Here is an 18,364-nt window from a genome sequence, read left to right as displayed (position 1 = left end):
TAATTTTTTTTCAAATTTACTTAAAAATATTTATAATAATCAATAGTTATAATTTTGGTTAACCAAAAAAAAAAAAATAAAAATTTAAATATTTATATAATTATGAAATAGTGATCATTAGTTAGTCAAAATAAAATAAGTTAAATAAAATTTAAAATTAAGTTTTATAGTAATTAGATGCAGCTTTGACGAATCGCATTACAATATTGTTTTCCTTGAATGCCAAAATTGTCGTGTTTAAATACTATTGGCGTATTTTTGATCGATAATTTCTGAGTTTATTAGATTCATCAATGCTATTTAATTTGTCAGTCCATTGAATCTCCATTAAAGAAAATACACGGTCAACATTGGCATTGTGTGTTGGTATTGCAAAAATATAATAAGCTAGTTTTAGAAGTTCAAAATGTTGTTTAATATGTAATGACTCATTAAAAAAAAAAACCTGCCATATTTATTAGAAGTTTTAATCTTCCATTGTGGTATATTACTATCGATTTTTTATTTAAATATATAATTTTTTCAAATAATAAAGAATCGTGCAATTGTATATTTTTATTAGATAAATACGGATCCGGACATCTCGACGTGGCCGTCTTGGTGTAGCCATTTCGATGTAAATCATTTTGGCATGAACCATTTTGACGTGAACCCATTTCGGCGCGCATTCAATTCTTTTAGACTTATATTCTTTAATTTTATTTTTATTATAAACGTGCTGTATGCTGGTATAGTATATGATTCTAAACACGCTATATAAATGATATTTATGTAAATTATATTATGCGATACGGCATCGGCCAACAATAATAATAATAATAATGATAATCCCTCTATATATCTAACCTAATATAAATAAAATTAAAATAAACTAATGACAACTAATATTATGTGCTATCCCCCTTAAAAAACTAATGATGTCACGATTGTTATAATTATTTACAAGTTTTTTATTCTTTTATCTACATCGATTTACTTCTGTTTTTTCCGTGGGAGACTTTTTCTAGCTTCTAATTGATTATAAAATGTACCACGACCAGATTGTACTTTTCTCAAACAAGAAATTAATGTCCATAAGGTTGGATGCTGCATAAGTCTAAAAGAATTGAATGCACGCGAAATGGGTTCACGCCAAAATGGTTTACGCCGAAATGGTTATGCCGAGATGTCCGAGACTGAGACATATAAGCTACTGTCTCTTCCATTTCACAACGTTCAATCGATTTCAATAGACATCCAGTCAAAAACTCTAAAGTGATTTGTTGAAGTAGACCGTTTAGTTAAATATGTAATTACTGTGTCATAAAATTCATCAACTTCTGCTTTTCTTAATCTTTTATACACCTTTAAACCAAATATTTATTAATTTTTCATCTTTCATGTTTTCTAAAATGGTTATTATCATTTGCCTTAGTTCGATTATACTAGTTTTAGATTTTTTCAATCATTAGTATGTTTTGATTGAAAATTACGACTTGAGCATGTAAAACCCAAATATATTTGGTACATATATGCCTCACGCATGGTACTATTAAACGTGTCAATCAGTAATTTTGAAGGTTTTTTTCCCACAGCAAAAAATATTTTAAAGCGGGCCATATCAATAGAGTTTTTTCTACAGCTGGAAGTAAATATACCCATCGAGATTTTGAGTGATTTAAAATAGTTCTATAGCTTATATCAATTAATTAATAAAATTCTTTTAATTTTTCAGTTCCAATTGGGTAAATTGAAAAATATTCAAATATTTTAAATATTATTAATTAGGCATTATAACTAAGTGAATTTTCAGCAGTAGAAACAATATTGTGTAATATGTGACCGAAACAGTCAAGCCCTTCAAGATAATTTTGCACAGCTTCTTTTAATTTGAATAAAATATTATTTTATCCTTTTCTATTAATTCCATTAAAATTAGTAATGGCATTTTTTGCATAAATTGTGACACATTTTTTCAGAGGTATTTTCAGATATTTTAATGCATTATTATAATAATGCAAAATTTTAACAAATTTTTCATATTTAAGTAAACTCATTTTTATTAATAGTTTTTTCATATCATCTAATTTCGTAAAATATTTAATAATAATAAAAAATATTTTTTCTGACTTATTGCTAGCGTCTGTCGCTAAACTAAAGAAAATTGTATTTTCTAAATCTGATTTAAATGTCAACTGTAATATAAATAATACAAATCATCAACTGTATGTAAAGCTATAATGTATTTGACTATAGTTATGCTTTTTGTTCATGCATTTGATATTTTAGAAGCAATTTTCGAATCAGGAAATAATTTTTAAAATAATGAAGAAGTACAATCTTATCAAGTTAAATGAACAATAATGAAAGAATACGTTGTACGAATTAGTTAATTCTGCAGCACCTACTAATTTTTCTTCCTTAGATCTGGAGCGATAAAAAATTTCGTCACGTATTAACTTGTATTTATACTTCGACAATTTGTGTTATTATTGTTTGATTTAATATGATCGTTTATATTTGATTTTCCACCATAAGTATAACTTTTGCAAAAAGTGCAATACGCTTTATATTTATTCCTTCCTTTCATTATAAAACTCCTATTTTCAGAAAATTTGTCACAAAAATGACATTTTCTTTTCAGAGCCATTATAAAGAAAACAACTAAAGTAAAACATACACTAATACGAAAATAAAAATTATTTAGTGGGCATCACCTGTCAACTATCGACTGTTGTCTATTTTATTGTTTTCAATTTTATATTGTACAATTGTATTTCTTCGTTGTCAGTTGTAATCAGTGACGGCTTGTGCTATGGGGCACACGGGCATGTGCCCCACCTATAAAATTGAAAGAAAGATGAAGAATTTAAAATTAAATGGCTATTGATATTTCTTCTAACCATCATAATATAGTTCAATGGTTCTTAATTATTATGAAGTCATGGACCTCTAACTATAACTTAAATTGATCCGAGGACCTCTGTTTTGTAAATAATTACTTTTCAAATTTATTAAATTATGAAAATGAAAAAAAAATTACGTATTTATTTTAATTTGACAATCCTTTTTGTAATATTGTTAAATACAGGGGCAGATCCAAAGGGGGGCGAATGGGGTGATCGCCGTAGCAGATTTAAGTTTTTGACGTAATTACTTCAAGGGTAAATAGGGAAATCTTAAACTTTTTTTTATACCAAACTTATGCTGTTACTATGTTATCACCTATATTTATTATTTGGTGATATACTGATATCACAGTTATATACTACTATCATGATGTTAAATATTCGTAATCAAGTTTTGTGTTCGTCGGTGTTTCCGAAACGTGATAACTGATAACAATCAATGTAAAAATCGTTCGGTACCTCCGTAATCAATAAATTTATAATTATTAACTCTATTGTTATGACACATATCGGTATAACTAAAAAAATTAGTATTATTATTATTACTATATAATTTTTTTTAAAGACTTTTTTTATTTAAATAAATAACTTATATCAAAATTAGTATTTTTAATTTTATCTATATAAATATCTATATCATGTGTGTCCGTTAAAAATCCTCCCCCCCTCGTTATCTTTGTCTGGATCCGCTTCTGGTTGTATATATATTAATTTCACTAAAATAAAATAAAATAAAAATTAATGAAAAAAATATTTTTTTCATTTTAACGTTACTGTCTTTGTTTTTATTGTTATTAATCATGGACGTAATACAAAAAATGTATTCTTGTTATTCAAGAACGAGAATGTTTGTGGAACCAAAAAAACAAACATTACCATTCCAGAGATATTCAGCGGCGTATTGGGAACGAAGTATCCGAAGAATTAAAAATCAGAGGTACTTACATATAAATAAACGTATGTACAAATGTACAAGCCAATGTGTCCGATAAGTACACATGCCACAGTAAATAGAAAATAAATCAAGCCGTACATAGTCAGCAGTCGTACGTATTCGATTCTAGTATGAGAGGAGTCAGGTCGTCCGTTGTCGAACATAGTCGGCAGTCACACGTAATCGGTTTCAGTGCGAGACCGGCGTAGAGATATTGACCGATAATATATATTATATATTATATAATATAATGATAGTTTTTCGGAACATTTTCGCAGTCATGGGTGATGAAAGCCGGAATACAGGTACGAGCAGAGCCGTGTTTAACGAGGGGCATGGAGGGGGGCAACTGCCCCGGGGTGGCAAATTTTTGAGGATCAACATAAAATAAAAAATATATAGTTATAATTTTTTTTGTATGACTGTATAACTATAACATATTTTATTTTGTTCATAAATACCACGACGAAAAAGCCGTAGTTTACCGCTACATGTCACAAAGCGATAAGAATTAAGAACTTGTACTAGATTCGTATAAACTTTTTTGTTATTCCCTTTTTCTCGAAAATAGTGGGGTGACAAGCAAATCATTATATTTTATTTCGGCAGTAAGCACATTGCTCCGTTAGATGTGATCTTTTCAGTTTGACGATTTTTGTTCGACAGTTAAAATATTATTTTTATTAAGGGTGGCATATTTTAATTTGCCCCGGGGAGGTAACAAAGCTTAATGCGGCACTGGGTACGATTAACCGGCACTATCGAAATCAAAACAAAGATTAATACTATGAATTGACACTCATTATTACTGACCGTTTGAGGACTACACTGTCAGTAAGCTCAAATACTGTAACTATTCATACTGTCAATAATATTGATCGTGCGAGGGCCACTTTAATCCACGCGGAGCAATTTTCATTAATTTTTTATTGATAAATTGTAAAATATTGTGTTGCGTTAAATCTATTGCCCATTAATAACCGTTCGCTAGTGTTTTTCCAGTACGATCGGTCTTACCACGGAAAACGTCAACGCTTAAATGAGATTTAGAAATAAAAATGCATTATCAAATTTTTACCTACATTTTTTTATTTTAAACGAACACAACATTTTTAAATCGAAACATATTTCAAACGCCTAAATCAATTAAAAAATGTTTTTTTCCAGTTATTTTTTTATTTTGTTTTTTTTTGACAATTTAATAAAAAAATCTTTGTTTTTAAAAAATGATCTGCTTTTTTATCATATATAAATTATAATTATATTTTATCTATTATGAAGAAAATATTAGTCGTGCTTATTTTTATTTTTATCTAAATAGATTTTAGGTATACTATCTTTATCTAGTTAAAAAATATTTATTTGGGCTCAATACAACTAAGTTGTTTGAAAATTTAATATAATGCGGATCACAATTACTACAATAAACGTATTATGTAGTTAAGTTAAATAGCTTTTATAGATTTATGCATTTACTTCAATAAATATTTTAAAAGAAAACTTACTATATAAAAACGTTATATTATTCGCATAAAATACTTAGGTTATATTGTAATGACTTATAGTTATATATAAGTATGGATTATCACGTATTTCTATAATATACAGTGCCGTCGTTAGCGGGTTGGCAACTTAGATATTTGCCTAGGGCCTCGTACTTACTCAAGGGTCCACAATTTGTTAATTTAGAATAGTTAGATATTTTTAGGTGTAAGGGATTTTACCGCTTTTGCCTAGGGCCTCGCAAAAGCTTGTGATACTATTGATAATATGTACCAAAATAAAAATAAATATTTTTTTCTAGAATTTATCATACACCATCAAATAAACATATTCTAACTTTTCTAAGTCTTATAGTCTAACGATAAAATATAGTACTTAGTCATAAGCGCAGGATTCTACAAGAACGATAAATTTCAGAACGTACAAATTCAATACGAAACACATGATAATTCGACTTCATTTACAAATGCAACATTATATACTTGAATTTATTTTTAGAGATTCAGTTCGATAATAATATTGTTTTAACTCGGTGTAGAAGTGAATTATGTAAAGTTCACAGAACTTAAAAGCACGAAAATCATTTTTATTTTGTATTTCAGTAACAAAACGAGTACATGAACACAGGATGTATAATTAATGACTGTATATCAATGCATATATTGCGGTGTACAGTAAATGCAGTATACGTGATCATGTACAGACGCATATGGCTGTTAAAAAACTACTTGTGCATTGTTATGAGTCTAAACCGAAGTGCGCCTGGATTTTTATCGATACAAGAAAACAAAAACGTTTATTCGACCTGTTCAAAGTCGGGGGAAAAAACCAAATAACCTGAACTCACACTACGTATATAGACATACAATTACAGGTACATATATTAATACGCAACTGTTCAAATTTGGTTTTCCTTCTGACGTGTACATTTGCCTACGCCCTAATGCATCAAAGAGACCATATTTTCTATGTACAGTTTAACATGACGGCAGTTTATTGACCTGTTGGTTGGTAAACGCAAAAGGATTGCTGTGGAGGACAAGGCGCGTCGCGCGCACACACGTCTCCGGCAGCTAACGTGAAAAACAAACAATGCGCGGCGTAATGACGTTACAGTTCCGACCGTTTTACGACGATTACACCTCACAACGGATAAGATAAACGTTATAGAATATGAAATGCATTTGGAGACATATTACTCAGCCCGTGCCGGGCTTCGGGCATGGATAAAAGTCCAAAAACGATTATTCATGGGTGGTCTGCAGCGGCGTATTTATTACAGCGGACAATATTGGCATATGTCGTGCTGTCGGCAAATTTTGAGAGCCAGAAGATTTGAAATAGACGTCTTTCAAAATTATTATGGTCCTAAAATCATGGATGCTATTATGATATAATTTTTACTTAATATGTGAATGACGTGAGTATTTCAAAACAGACTAACAATTTATATTTTTTGTTATATGAAGTTAGAAATATTATAAGCACGTGGCGGAACATTTTATCAATAGCCGTTTTGCTGACCCTCATCTGAGAAAAAAAACCAAGCGAAATAATATTCATGACAGGAGAACAGGGATTTTTATAGAATTGACTAACTGCATTATAATGAGTTCTAATGGTGCACCGACTATGCTTGAGAGTTGAATTGGATTATTAGAGAAAAAATTATTTCTTGTGTCATGTCTTTGCGTGTAGAAAAACATACTTTTTTTATAGAATTCATTGGCTAAAAAAAAATAAAGATGTGTGAATAGCCAAGTTGGCTATTTTAAGTGGTATTTTTGAACCGTTAAATATTGTTAAATATTGAAATATAACGAAAAATCGGACAGTAATTGATATTAACATAGTTAAAAATTATGATTCTGATTACTAGAATTACTATTTTTTATTTTTATTTTTTTGTGGTTGAGAATAATTTAATTTTAAATTTCAAGGTTAATTTCATAAAAAGTTGAGAAGTATTGGTCTATAGTCTAGTTTTTAATCTATGAAATGAATATTTATCATCTCTCAGACCAGTGATTCTCATTATTTTCTCGTTCATGTCACCTTTAGCCACTAAAATAAAACACCGCGTCACTCTAACATCAAAATAATAAATAATCTTAACCGTGTATTTAAGAATAATTCTTGAAATAACAGAAAAAAAAAAATACAGTACACAGAAAAATAATTAGTAAATCTAACATTTCAGGGTTCAATAAACATTGAAAGTTAAATGTTTAAATTTGCAAATGAAAAACAAAAATAATAATAATAACGATTTGTATGAAAATTGATGAGAAATTGGGCTCTGGTGGTTTTTGTTGAGGAAGTGGAGGGCTAATGATAGAAATACCTAGTCTCATATTGTCTTCTAGAGTTGTAGAGCTATAACCAAGGTGAACAGTTTAGTCGTTCGTTGTTCACTTAACTGAACTAGTTCATCGCAGGTTTTATTATGAGGATTTTTTTCCAACTGCACAAATAAAATATATGTTACAAGGAGGCTTCGCCCTACACTCTCCACACTCATTTTATTGATTCTGATGAAGCAGATAATGAATCCAAAGACGTGGAAGTAACCAACATCAGTTTCATTAATCTAATATTCAAACAATTTGTCATGTTTATAATTTATTTATTTTTATTGATATTTCATGAATGGTCAAATTGTCTTTCATAATAATAAAGTGCACATGTTCGTTAATTCTACAGCATATTTTATTGTTCTTAATGCACAATTAGTATCCTACTGCACCTTACAATAAAGCCTCGTTCATCGTTTACTACAATCACGAATTGATCGCACAATAACAGTCAAATGAGTCAGATATTGAATTATGAACTACTAAGCTTTACTTTTAGTCATAGAAGAAATTTGTGAAAGTAGCAATATTACAGAAATCATAGTAAAAGGCATGGGAGTAAAGAATCAATTTAACAATTTTGATTTTATTTTCTGATTGAATTTATTGAATCACAAGTTAAATTAAACGAATTATTTACCACAGTTGCCAATCTTATTTTAGCAGTGAATAAATAAAAAAAAAAGATTTAAAATTAAAAATTTCACTAAAAAAAATAATGTACACTGTATTTGGTACAAAACTTGATGGCTTTGAGGATAGCAACAATGATTTCAAAAATATGACTCATTAATTAGTAAAATTATGCAATAAGAATAATATACAAGTACCAGAAGTAATTAATAGAAAAGTGTCTTGAAAATATGATCAACTTAAAATATCAATATACAACCACTATGTTAAATGAATATCTGTTAGACTAATTTCTGGTATCGTCTGAAGATTTAATCGAGAAACTGAAGAATTAGTTCAAACTGTATGCTTCTCTTGGACTACACCTGAAATTATTTTAATATTATCAATATTTGCAAATATTCCTGTAAAAATATTATAATTACCGGAAATAAAACTAGTAAAACATTTACCAGCCACCATGGTAAAAAGACTACAAATAATGAATCCATTCATGGCTTGGAATTGGATAAAAACGAACAACAACAAAAAAAAAGGTTCAATGGATTTCACACTACCGAACTAAAATAATTTAGTTTTATAGATACCAGTTACTAGCTACTACAGTTAATTGTTTCTGTGAACGAGTATTTTCAACTATAGTGAAAAAAAATTGAGGAGTATCCGTGCATTAAAACCGACCAATTTGTTTGTAATTTATGTTTATTGAACCAGAACGTACCTACATCTAATGTTGACTTAGATATGGTGATTGACGAGTTCAAAGCTATGGAAAATAGTAGAATTGATTTATAAGCTTTTTTTTTTATAAATATGTGATATTTATTTTTTAATAATCAAACAAAGTTTTTATGTAGAATTCGAGTAATTATATTTTCTTATTTTAATGGATACCTGATGAGGTTAATGTTTATGCCATGAGATTTAAAATAATTGAAGAAAATTATTTTTAACTTCAAAAACACGTGTCTACAAATATAACTAAAGTAATGCACGTCAAACATGGGTTAGTATCTTCGACGCGACCGACGAGCAATATCGTTCGGTCAACGCTGATTCGATCTTCGATTTCCGACGAGCGTTCCAAGCAACCGCGGTCCGGAGGAAACCGTTTGGTGCACCCTTCAAGGGCACTAAAGTTCCTGGTCGGACACGTTCCGATCCCTACGGGCCGATGGTTGCGCGTGCGCCGTATGGTCGCACCTGGTTATCGATGGATGCGTCTCTCCGCGAGCCCTGTAGAACTCGAACGAGGGGACCCGACGGTCGCGCGATGCCGTCGACGCGGACGAGGTGACGCGTAAGGCCGCGCGCGGCGTTACAACCCGTTGAACAAATATTTGCCTCGCAACGTCGCCCCGTCCACACGCACGCGCGTGCGACTACCTCCTTCACCTCCACCTAATCACGCCGACGACCGGCGGAAGCGACGCTGAACGGCGGTGGTCGCGGAAGGGAGGCGTAGGCGGCAGTCGGGGCGCGCTCGCAACCGTGCGCGCGTGCGACGCGTGTAAGTGTGCACCGTACGCGCAACCGCGCACTCAGTACGTGCGCGCACTTTGACGCCGCGTTGCCGCTACGTGCCGACAAGCCGACAACGTGGCACGCTCGGCTGCACATCGACTGCGTGCCACGTAGGTTGTCATCTGCGCGATCGTGTCCGTCACCGGCACCGATCGCTGTGGCGATTTTCATTGCCGCCTTGTAGTGATGGGCAAAAGTGACTTATAACTACCGACTTAGTCGGTAGTATCAAATGACTAATTTAGTTACTTGAACATTTTTATTATTCGACTTATTTTTACTATTCGACTAGTTATTATTATTTTTCGACTAATTTTTGTTATTCGACTAGTTATTATTATTCTTCGACTAATTTTTATTATTTGACAATTTATTATTATTCGACTTATTTTTATTATTTGATTAATTATTATTATTCGATTTATTTTTATTATTTGACTAATTATTATATTTAACTTATATTATTATTATTTTACTTATTTTCAATTTTTATAATTTGACTTATAATTTTTATTCAACTCGTTTTTATTGGACTGATTGAAAGCTTTTAGAAGAATTATTTTATTCAACATAATAATATAAAAAAAACTTAAAAAACTTAAACATTACTTCAGAGCAATATAAATTAATATAAATTAAAATTTACAAATTTACAACTGTTTTAAATGAATTTTGGGTATTAAATATATTTTATATTTGTAATGTATGATGTAGTAGTGTCATTATCGATATTTTTGTTTTAACTAGTTTAAAAAAAAATACGACTACAATTTCTCAGAATTACCGAATTATCAGTTCCTAATTTTAGTCGAACAGTTATTAGTCGACTAATTTCATTTATTTTTGTTAGTTTGTCTTAAACATTTTAGTCGAATAATTAGTCGGTTGTACGTAATGAAAACCGATTAATAATCGATAGTGTCAAGTAGTCGTTCCTGCCCATCACTACCGCCTTGTCGATCACCGGCCGACTCTTCTTCTTGCCCTACCCGGGCGCACCGATTTCCCTCATTCCCACCCCTATCCCGCAGGGATTACGAATGGTAATAACAACAAAAACAACAACAACAATAATAATAAAAAACGTACTATAAGTATTGTCTCCGGCCGCGTCGTAATAATCTGTTGCGACGTGTTGAACTAGTGCGTCGGCACTGTACGTGGTTTTTCTCGCTCGACGACATTCCCGATCGACCACACCGTCGCTAAGGCCGTTTTCACGCACGCAAACAACGGTAAAATCGGAACCGGAGCCTGCATACTACTTGCGTCCCAAAAAAAAGGTATTTTAGGCAAGTAATAAATTTGATCTGAACGCAAATAGGATACGTCATAACTATCGATATGTTTAATAAAACGTTTGATATCTATCGATAACTAATCAAATTTACTGAATCGAGTGAATCGTATAACATTATGTTAGCAATAATTGTTTCAGCTTTATCTGTATATTATGCTCGTATATCATAAATTGTTAGATTTTTATCGGACTCCGGGCACCGATAAGAAGAATTTTTTATTTTATACCTAACCTAACCATTTTATACCAATATATTTTTTTTATTAATATTTTGAATTTTACGCTAACATTTTGTTTTACACCCACGTTTTTTTTATACATCCAATATCCATGTATTTATAAGAAATTATAAATAGTATACAATCGATATTTTTGCTATTGATTATCGGGACGCAACTAGGTTATTAAAAAAATTGTATTGGGACGCAAATAGGTAATGGAATGTTATCGACCTTTTCGGTCGGGAAGCAACTTACCTATTAAATAAAATTTGGGACGCAAGTAGTGTGCACCGGATGCGATGTAATTGAGTTAGTGCTTTCACGCGTAATTCGGACTGGTAAATTTATCGGTCCGATAGACGACTCCGGAATATTATGCAGTCGGCGTTGAATTTGATTATTCGAATGCCGGACCGATCCCCGACTTGTCGATGTCAACGTTTCCTCATACAAACGTGTCCGCACAAGGTCAGTCCCGAGGAAAACGTATGATTAACTTTGACATTTACTTCAGTGTTGACATCGATCTCGTAGCGTTTCATTTCATTAATATTATTTTCATACATTGTTGTACACCGGAAATGAGTAAATTGTTGAAGTACGGCGTTGTCACAAACCAAAAAAAAAAAAAATTTTAGTACCAAACGTTAATACCGATTTTATCGGTGTGTGTGAAAACGGCCTAGGGAGGATAACGATGTTATTATACGTTATATTTAATATCCTCCGGAATTTTTGCTGCTAGATAGCTGAAAAATTTCGTCGAACTCGTTGTCGATTACACCGGGAAGTACATAATCATACGTAGTACTGTGGTCTTCACAGTGCGTGGGAACCTCTTAGGAATAGTTGTGATCGCAAGTGAATGCATTTCGAAAGTTTTAGTAAATCGTTTACGACCAGCGATGTAGTCATAAAAAAGAGCAGAGGCTATAATATACTATAACCACACCGTCGTTAAGTGTGATATGTCTAAACGTGCATTGTCTCAGCTTTTGTTTCAGTGGATGGTATGTTACGATACAAAATATGCGTATTGCGTGTAAATTAAAATGTTTTTTTTGAAATCATAATTGTTTTATTACACTAATTTATATATAGGTACGATTAATTTTAACATGTACTTTGAGTACCGTAGGAACTGAAAAAAATTCCAAACAATTTTCCAGTTTCGTCCGATTTTCGTCTGAACCAGTTGTAGATTGGTGATGAAATTATAAATAAAAAGAGTTATAATGCAGCGCACCGATCCCGGCGGAGTGCATACGACCTAAACCAGAAGGCCGCGTACGCCGTCGTATTTTATTTTAAAATTATTTTATATGTAGGTATATTACTGATATTACTATAATATAGACCTGCGGGCATGTAGCAATGCAATTGGAACCGCAGGACGTGTTCGCAGAGCAAATATTGTTACGGCACATGCAGACGCGCATCGAACGCGATATCTATGGATAAGTCATAATTAATGTTATACAAAGGATAATATAAATGAATACCGTTATACAACGTCTAGATATTCTGTTGGTAAAGTTATTGGTAACTTATACTAGCGATTATACTACTGAATCATATTGTCTAAAGTATAATCAATATTTTATCAGATTAGTAGATTAGTTTTATACCATCTGAAAATTTTTCAATTTTAGTAGTATTGTGTTCCATGAAAAGGTTTATCAACGTATTGAGATAATCCTATAATAATGATATAATAATTATAGAAGTATCTTGAAGATATTTCAGTAATCATCTGTAAATATTGAATTTCTTCACAGCACTAGATTATTAAAGAGCATTGGTAATCCGAATAAGGGATGAAAAATATGATTCAGTTAAATTAATTGATTCACCTGATTCAGTTCAGTTTAATTAATCGATCAGTGATTTACTTCGAATTATTTAAATATAATTTTCATTTAATTGATTATTATACTGGTAATAATACTTATCGATTTAGATTGTTTGTGTATCAACTGTAAAAAAGTAATCAAATTATTTTTCAATGATTTATAAATGTTGGCCCAGTCGCGTATTTCAGCAGAGGCCTCCAAGGTATGTCCAAGTTGTGGGCGTGGGTAGAGGAGACACAGGACCTATATCGTAACTATAAAAAAAACTGAATTTTTACATTTTTTTATAATATGTTTGTTGAAAATATGTTTTGACCACATGTCTTATTTTTATTTTGGATTCAATATAAATATTGTCATTATTATTATTATTATTATTATTATTACTATGCATGTATAATAATTTAGAGGATTATAACTAGGCTTAGGGACTTCTAGCATTTGCATACTTTTTTTTAATTATTGTTAAATATAGCAGAGTTCGAAATAAATTCGTTTCTCGATGCCATGATATCAGATCTAAAATTTGAATGTGTATATTTTTACATATTTGATAAATTTTGCAGGAGAGTGCATATTTTAAAATTGTTATGCTTATTTTGCATATTTTGACATTTTTTTTAAATTTAAAATTAAAAAACTATATAAACATTTAACTATATATACATATTTCAAACGATCGAAAAAAAAATGTACATAATAATTAGTACTTAATACATCCAGTAATATGCTATCTGCAAACTACCTCACATATCTCATTATAATTTTTGTGTAAGTATAAATAATACTATAAACCTGTATCGATCGTATCTGGATATCGACCGGATGTCGATAAAGATAATAGTTGATATAGAATAATAGATTATTTATTTAGTGTTCAGTTCAGTCGATTATTATCCGTCGTTATTTTTGCGCCTCACAACCACGCAACGTCGAATCATACATAAAACGTACGTATTTTGTAACATTGTGTAATGTCAAAAGTACAACAGTCTACGAGTAGTCGACTAAAAAGTTTTGTTTCGGAGTTTAAAGATACATTTACATCCAATGGACACGTTTTATTTTGTGTACTATGTGGTCATTTTTTTTTTTTAATGCATATTTTAATGATTTTAGAACCATATTTACATGCATATTTGTGTATTTTTTAGAGCTATAAGTCCCTAAACCTAATTTTAACTATTAATTTAATAAAATTATAAAATAAAAATAAATGTCTTGTTATACCTAGTAAAATTGAATAGCCTTTTAAAAAATATTGAATTACTGCAATAATTTGGAAATAAAATAAACACACATAATATAATATACTCGTAAAAATGACAGGATTTTCACATAAACTGATAACCATGGTATACAGTGAAATAAAATATAATTGAATCACAACTATTTGGTGTCGGCTACATATGTCCTAAAACTCTACTCGTCTCGGTTTTCTACATACCTTACGCACACACAAGCGGCGCTCATATAATTTTCAATCCTATTCAACAACCCCTTTTTTGGTTTTCCTCTTCCTCTTTTAAGTCTTTTGACTATATTGAGTAATTGAATAATTAAATCTTCTTTGACTCCGTAGTCGACGTCTGTGCTATTTTTAGTTGTTCGTGTATCAATATTAAATGAAATGGCTCCGAAAAGAAAATATGACGACACCTATATCAAATTTGGGTTAATTACAATCGAAATTAACCGTTAAAGTTAGTAACGATACGTTAAAACCCGTTAAATTAGAAGGACTATAACAAGCTGTCCATCCTAAATTGAGTGATCAACCATCTTCATTATTTATGGGTAAGTCAGAAAATTTGAAAAAAATGAAACTCGGAATAAGTAGTTTAAGATTCGAGTTACATGAAATGTGCTATCTGTGTTATTTAAAATTGCACAATTTATCGCAAAATCAAAAAACCACACACTATCGATGAAAAGTTATTAAAATATTGTTTACTAAATGCTGTTGAAGAATTTTTAAGTGAGGAAACTAAAAATAAAATGCAAGAAATTCCATTATCGAATAACACCGTGAAAGCTCGCATTGACAAAATGTCGATATCGAAGAACAATTATTGGTAAAAATAAAAAACTCGCCTTTTGACGCATTGCAGTGTGATTAAAGTACTGACGTTTCACAATGTTGTCAGTTACTGGTTTTTATTAGTCTTGGACAAAGATAACACAATAGAATAAGAGCTTTTATTACTGCAATAATTGGGTACTACGTCAAAAGGAAGTGATGTAAAGAAGATAATAAATTATTATTTTTAAAAGTACGACATTGTGTGGGAAAAGCTTGAAGGTTTTTGTACGGATGGAGCTCCAGCTATGCTAGGATCACATTCGGTCCTAGCAACTTTGGTTAAAGAAAAAAATTGTTCACTATTAACAACGCTTTGTGTAATTCATCGACAAGCATTAGCTTTAAATACATTACCTGAAGAACTCATATATACTTTAAAACAGTCTGTAAAAATAGTGAACGCTATCAAAAGAAGTGTAATAAATACTCCCATTTTTGAAACAATATGCTCGGACTTGGGTTCTGAATATGAAACTTTACTTTTTAATACCATGACTTTCGGAAGGGAACATGTTTGCTTGGTTATATTCACTTAAGGAAGAAGTGACAGTGTTTTTAACTGAGAAAAAATTTTTCGATTCATCAAAATGTATTTGTGATCATAAGTGTTAAATGCACTTGGCTTATCTTATTGATATATAGGCTAGGTTAGATTATTTAAACAAGCTTAATTTACAATTAGAACGCTCCGAAAATCATAAATTGGAAAGTTCTGCAAATATAAATATATTTGAAAATAAATTTCGCGTATTTATTTGTAAATTGATTCACGGATAAGTAAAGTTAAGATGAATAACTACTCAATGTTTCATACACTGAAAAGCTTGGTCAAAAACGAAAAATAAGAAAAACGTTTTGCACCATCAGCATAAGCTTTAAGATGAATTTAACCAGTATTTCCCAGAATATGATGGTTATGAAATGTAAGATGTCCAAAGTATGATTCGAAACCCTTTTATTATTCAAGTTGATGAAGTGCCTTAATGATATTCAGGAAGATTTGATAAAGTTACAAAACAATCGAATATGTAAGAGTAAGTTTGAATCTTCCATGAATATCGAAGAGTTATGGTGTAAATAAGCAATTGCACATCCTAAGCTTCGATAAATCACATTGAAATATCTAGTCATGTATTCAAGAAATTATTTGTGCGAACAAATATTTTCCACATTGCTCTACATTAAAAATAAATAAAGAAATCAGTTGGACGTCATTAAACCATGCGTGTTGCTTTGAACGATAATGTCTCAAGAGTATCTTTGTTAGTAAAGGAAATGCAAGTGCAAAAAATCACATTAACATGTTTTTATAATCAAAATTTACCTTTAATAAAATCAATAGAATGAAATGTATTTTTTTTATAATAGGAATTTGTATTGAATTATTAATAAATGTAAAATTTTACCTAAGCTTGAAGAATAATGAACATTATTATATTCCAACTATAAGGAATTGCGTTATATTTTATTTATTTATAATCTAAATTCTAATATGTGTGAAAAAATTGACTCTTGTTTATAAGAAAAAATAAGGTTTTAAAATGATGGTGGTCCGTGACGTATTAAAAGTTCTCTAAGTAGTCCGTAGTGTCAAAAAGGTTGACAATCATTGATCCAACTGAATCGAATCATTCATGAATTACCCATCCCTAATCCGAATACGGAGTGCGTAGGTTGGCATGCCGATTATTATCATTTGTCGTTGCATCCTTGTCGTGCTCATAAACGGTGAAACGGCAGTGCTCGCCGTGTTGTGTGACTTCTAATTTCTTCTCGTCTTCTTTGAAGCTGAGAAAACGTGGAGAAGACGGAACGCGGATCCTACGTATGTAGTTATTGCCCCACGATTCTTGATATGTCGTGTCGCTGTTGAAGGTACTCAACCACGACGAGAAGTAATTTAGATAGATTTTGAGATTCTTGAAAAAGTGTTCGATTATAAACGTGTCTAATAACTTGTGGAATTCTTTAGCGAATTGGCATAGGCGGGTACGGCTAATACAGGTAGCTGTGCGTATTCCAGCCGAGTTGTTATCATCATCGTTACAAAGATGATGTGCTTGCTCATCTTCATGCGTGAGATTTTCCATTTGTTGCCGATAAAACTTATCCCGATAAAGAACGTCTCGTCTGTTCACTTGTGAACATGAAACCATCAAGCTGAGGTGATTTTAAATCTCACACTCCGCACGTTCGCACCACATATGTGTAAAATCGATGTATATCTATGGCGAAGATTGTCCAAGATGATGCATATCGATCGTGGGGAGTGAGGAAAAAATCTGCTGAACAAATTGTATACATTTATTTATTGAAACAGATATTTTTATCCGTTGTTTTTATTATCATCGTTGTACAGTCGTTGCCAGAAAAATTGAACGATGGCGGCGGCGCTTTTCATGAAAAGTAGCCCAAACTAGTCGCTGGCAGTGTGGTGCAAAGGTCACACAGTTGGCTACGACGCGCGCAGTCACTAGTTTGAACCCGGTGTGTTTCAACCGCGCGGTACACTTCAATCGCAACAACAATTTGTTTATTATAAATGTATAAAAATAAATGACTCGGCTGACCAATGACAATATTAAATATTAATAGATATGGACATTATGGATTATACTAATATAGACGGATATTTATTCATTAGTGCCAGTATTGTATTCGTATTCTTTTGTACTGAAAACGTACACTATAAAATAAATGGTTTTTTTAGTTCAAAAATTAAAAATCGTAAAGCTCACAGTCAAGCTAGGGAAATAAATTGCAATTAATATCGTAAAATAATTTTTGTAACAATTGTTGGTTTATTGATGTATTTTTGGTAATAATATAATACGGAGAACCACTGGTTTTCCGTTATTGCGCCGCAGTCTCAATTTATCTGGCAACGACTGTACACTGACGTCGCCGCTGTTGTCATCAACTTTGTTGTTTATATTTTCCGCGATTTTTTTTTTGTGTCCTCCCCTTCAATTTCTTCTTCATCGTAATTGTCGTCGTCGTTATGTACTTTCGCCTGCGACGGTGAAGCTGAGATCAGAGTTTAAAATGGCAAAAAAGGGTAAGAGGAACTC

Source organism: Sipha flava, unplaced genomic scaffold (assembly GCF_003268045.1).
Source record: "Sipha flava isolate LNK unplaced genomic scaffold, YSA_version1 222_pilon_pilon, whole genome shotgun sequence".
In the NCBI taxonomy this organism is placed as follows: domain Eukaryota; kingdom Metazoa; phylum Arthropoda; class Insecta; order Hemiptera; family Aphididae; genus Sipha; species Sipha flava.
This window is presented reverse-complemented; position numbering follows the sequence as displayed.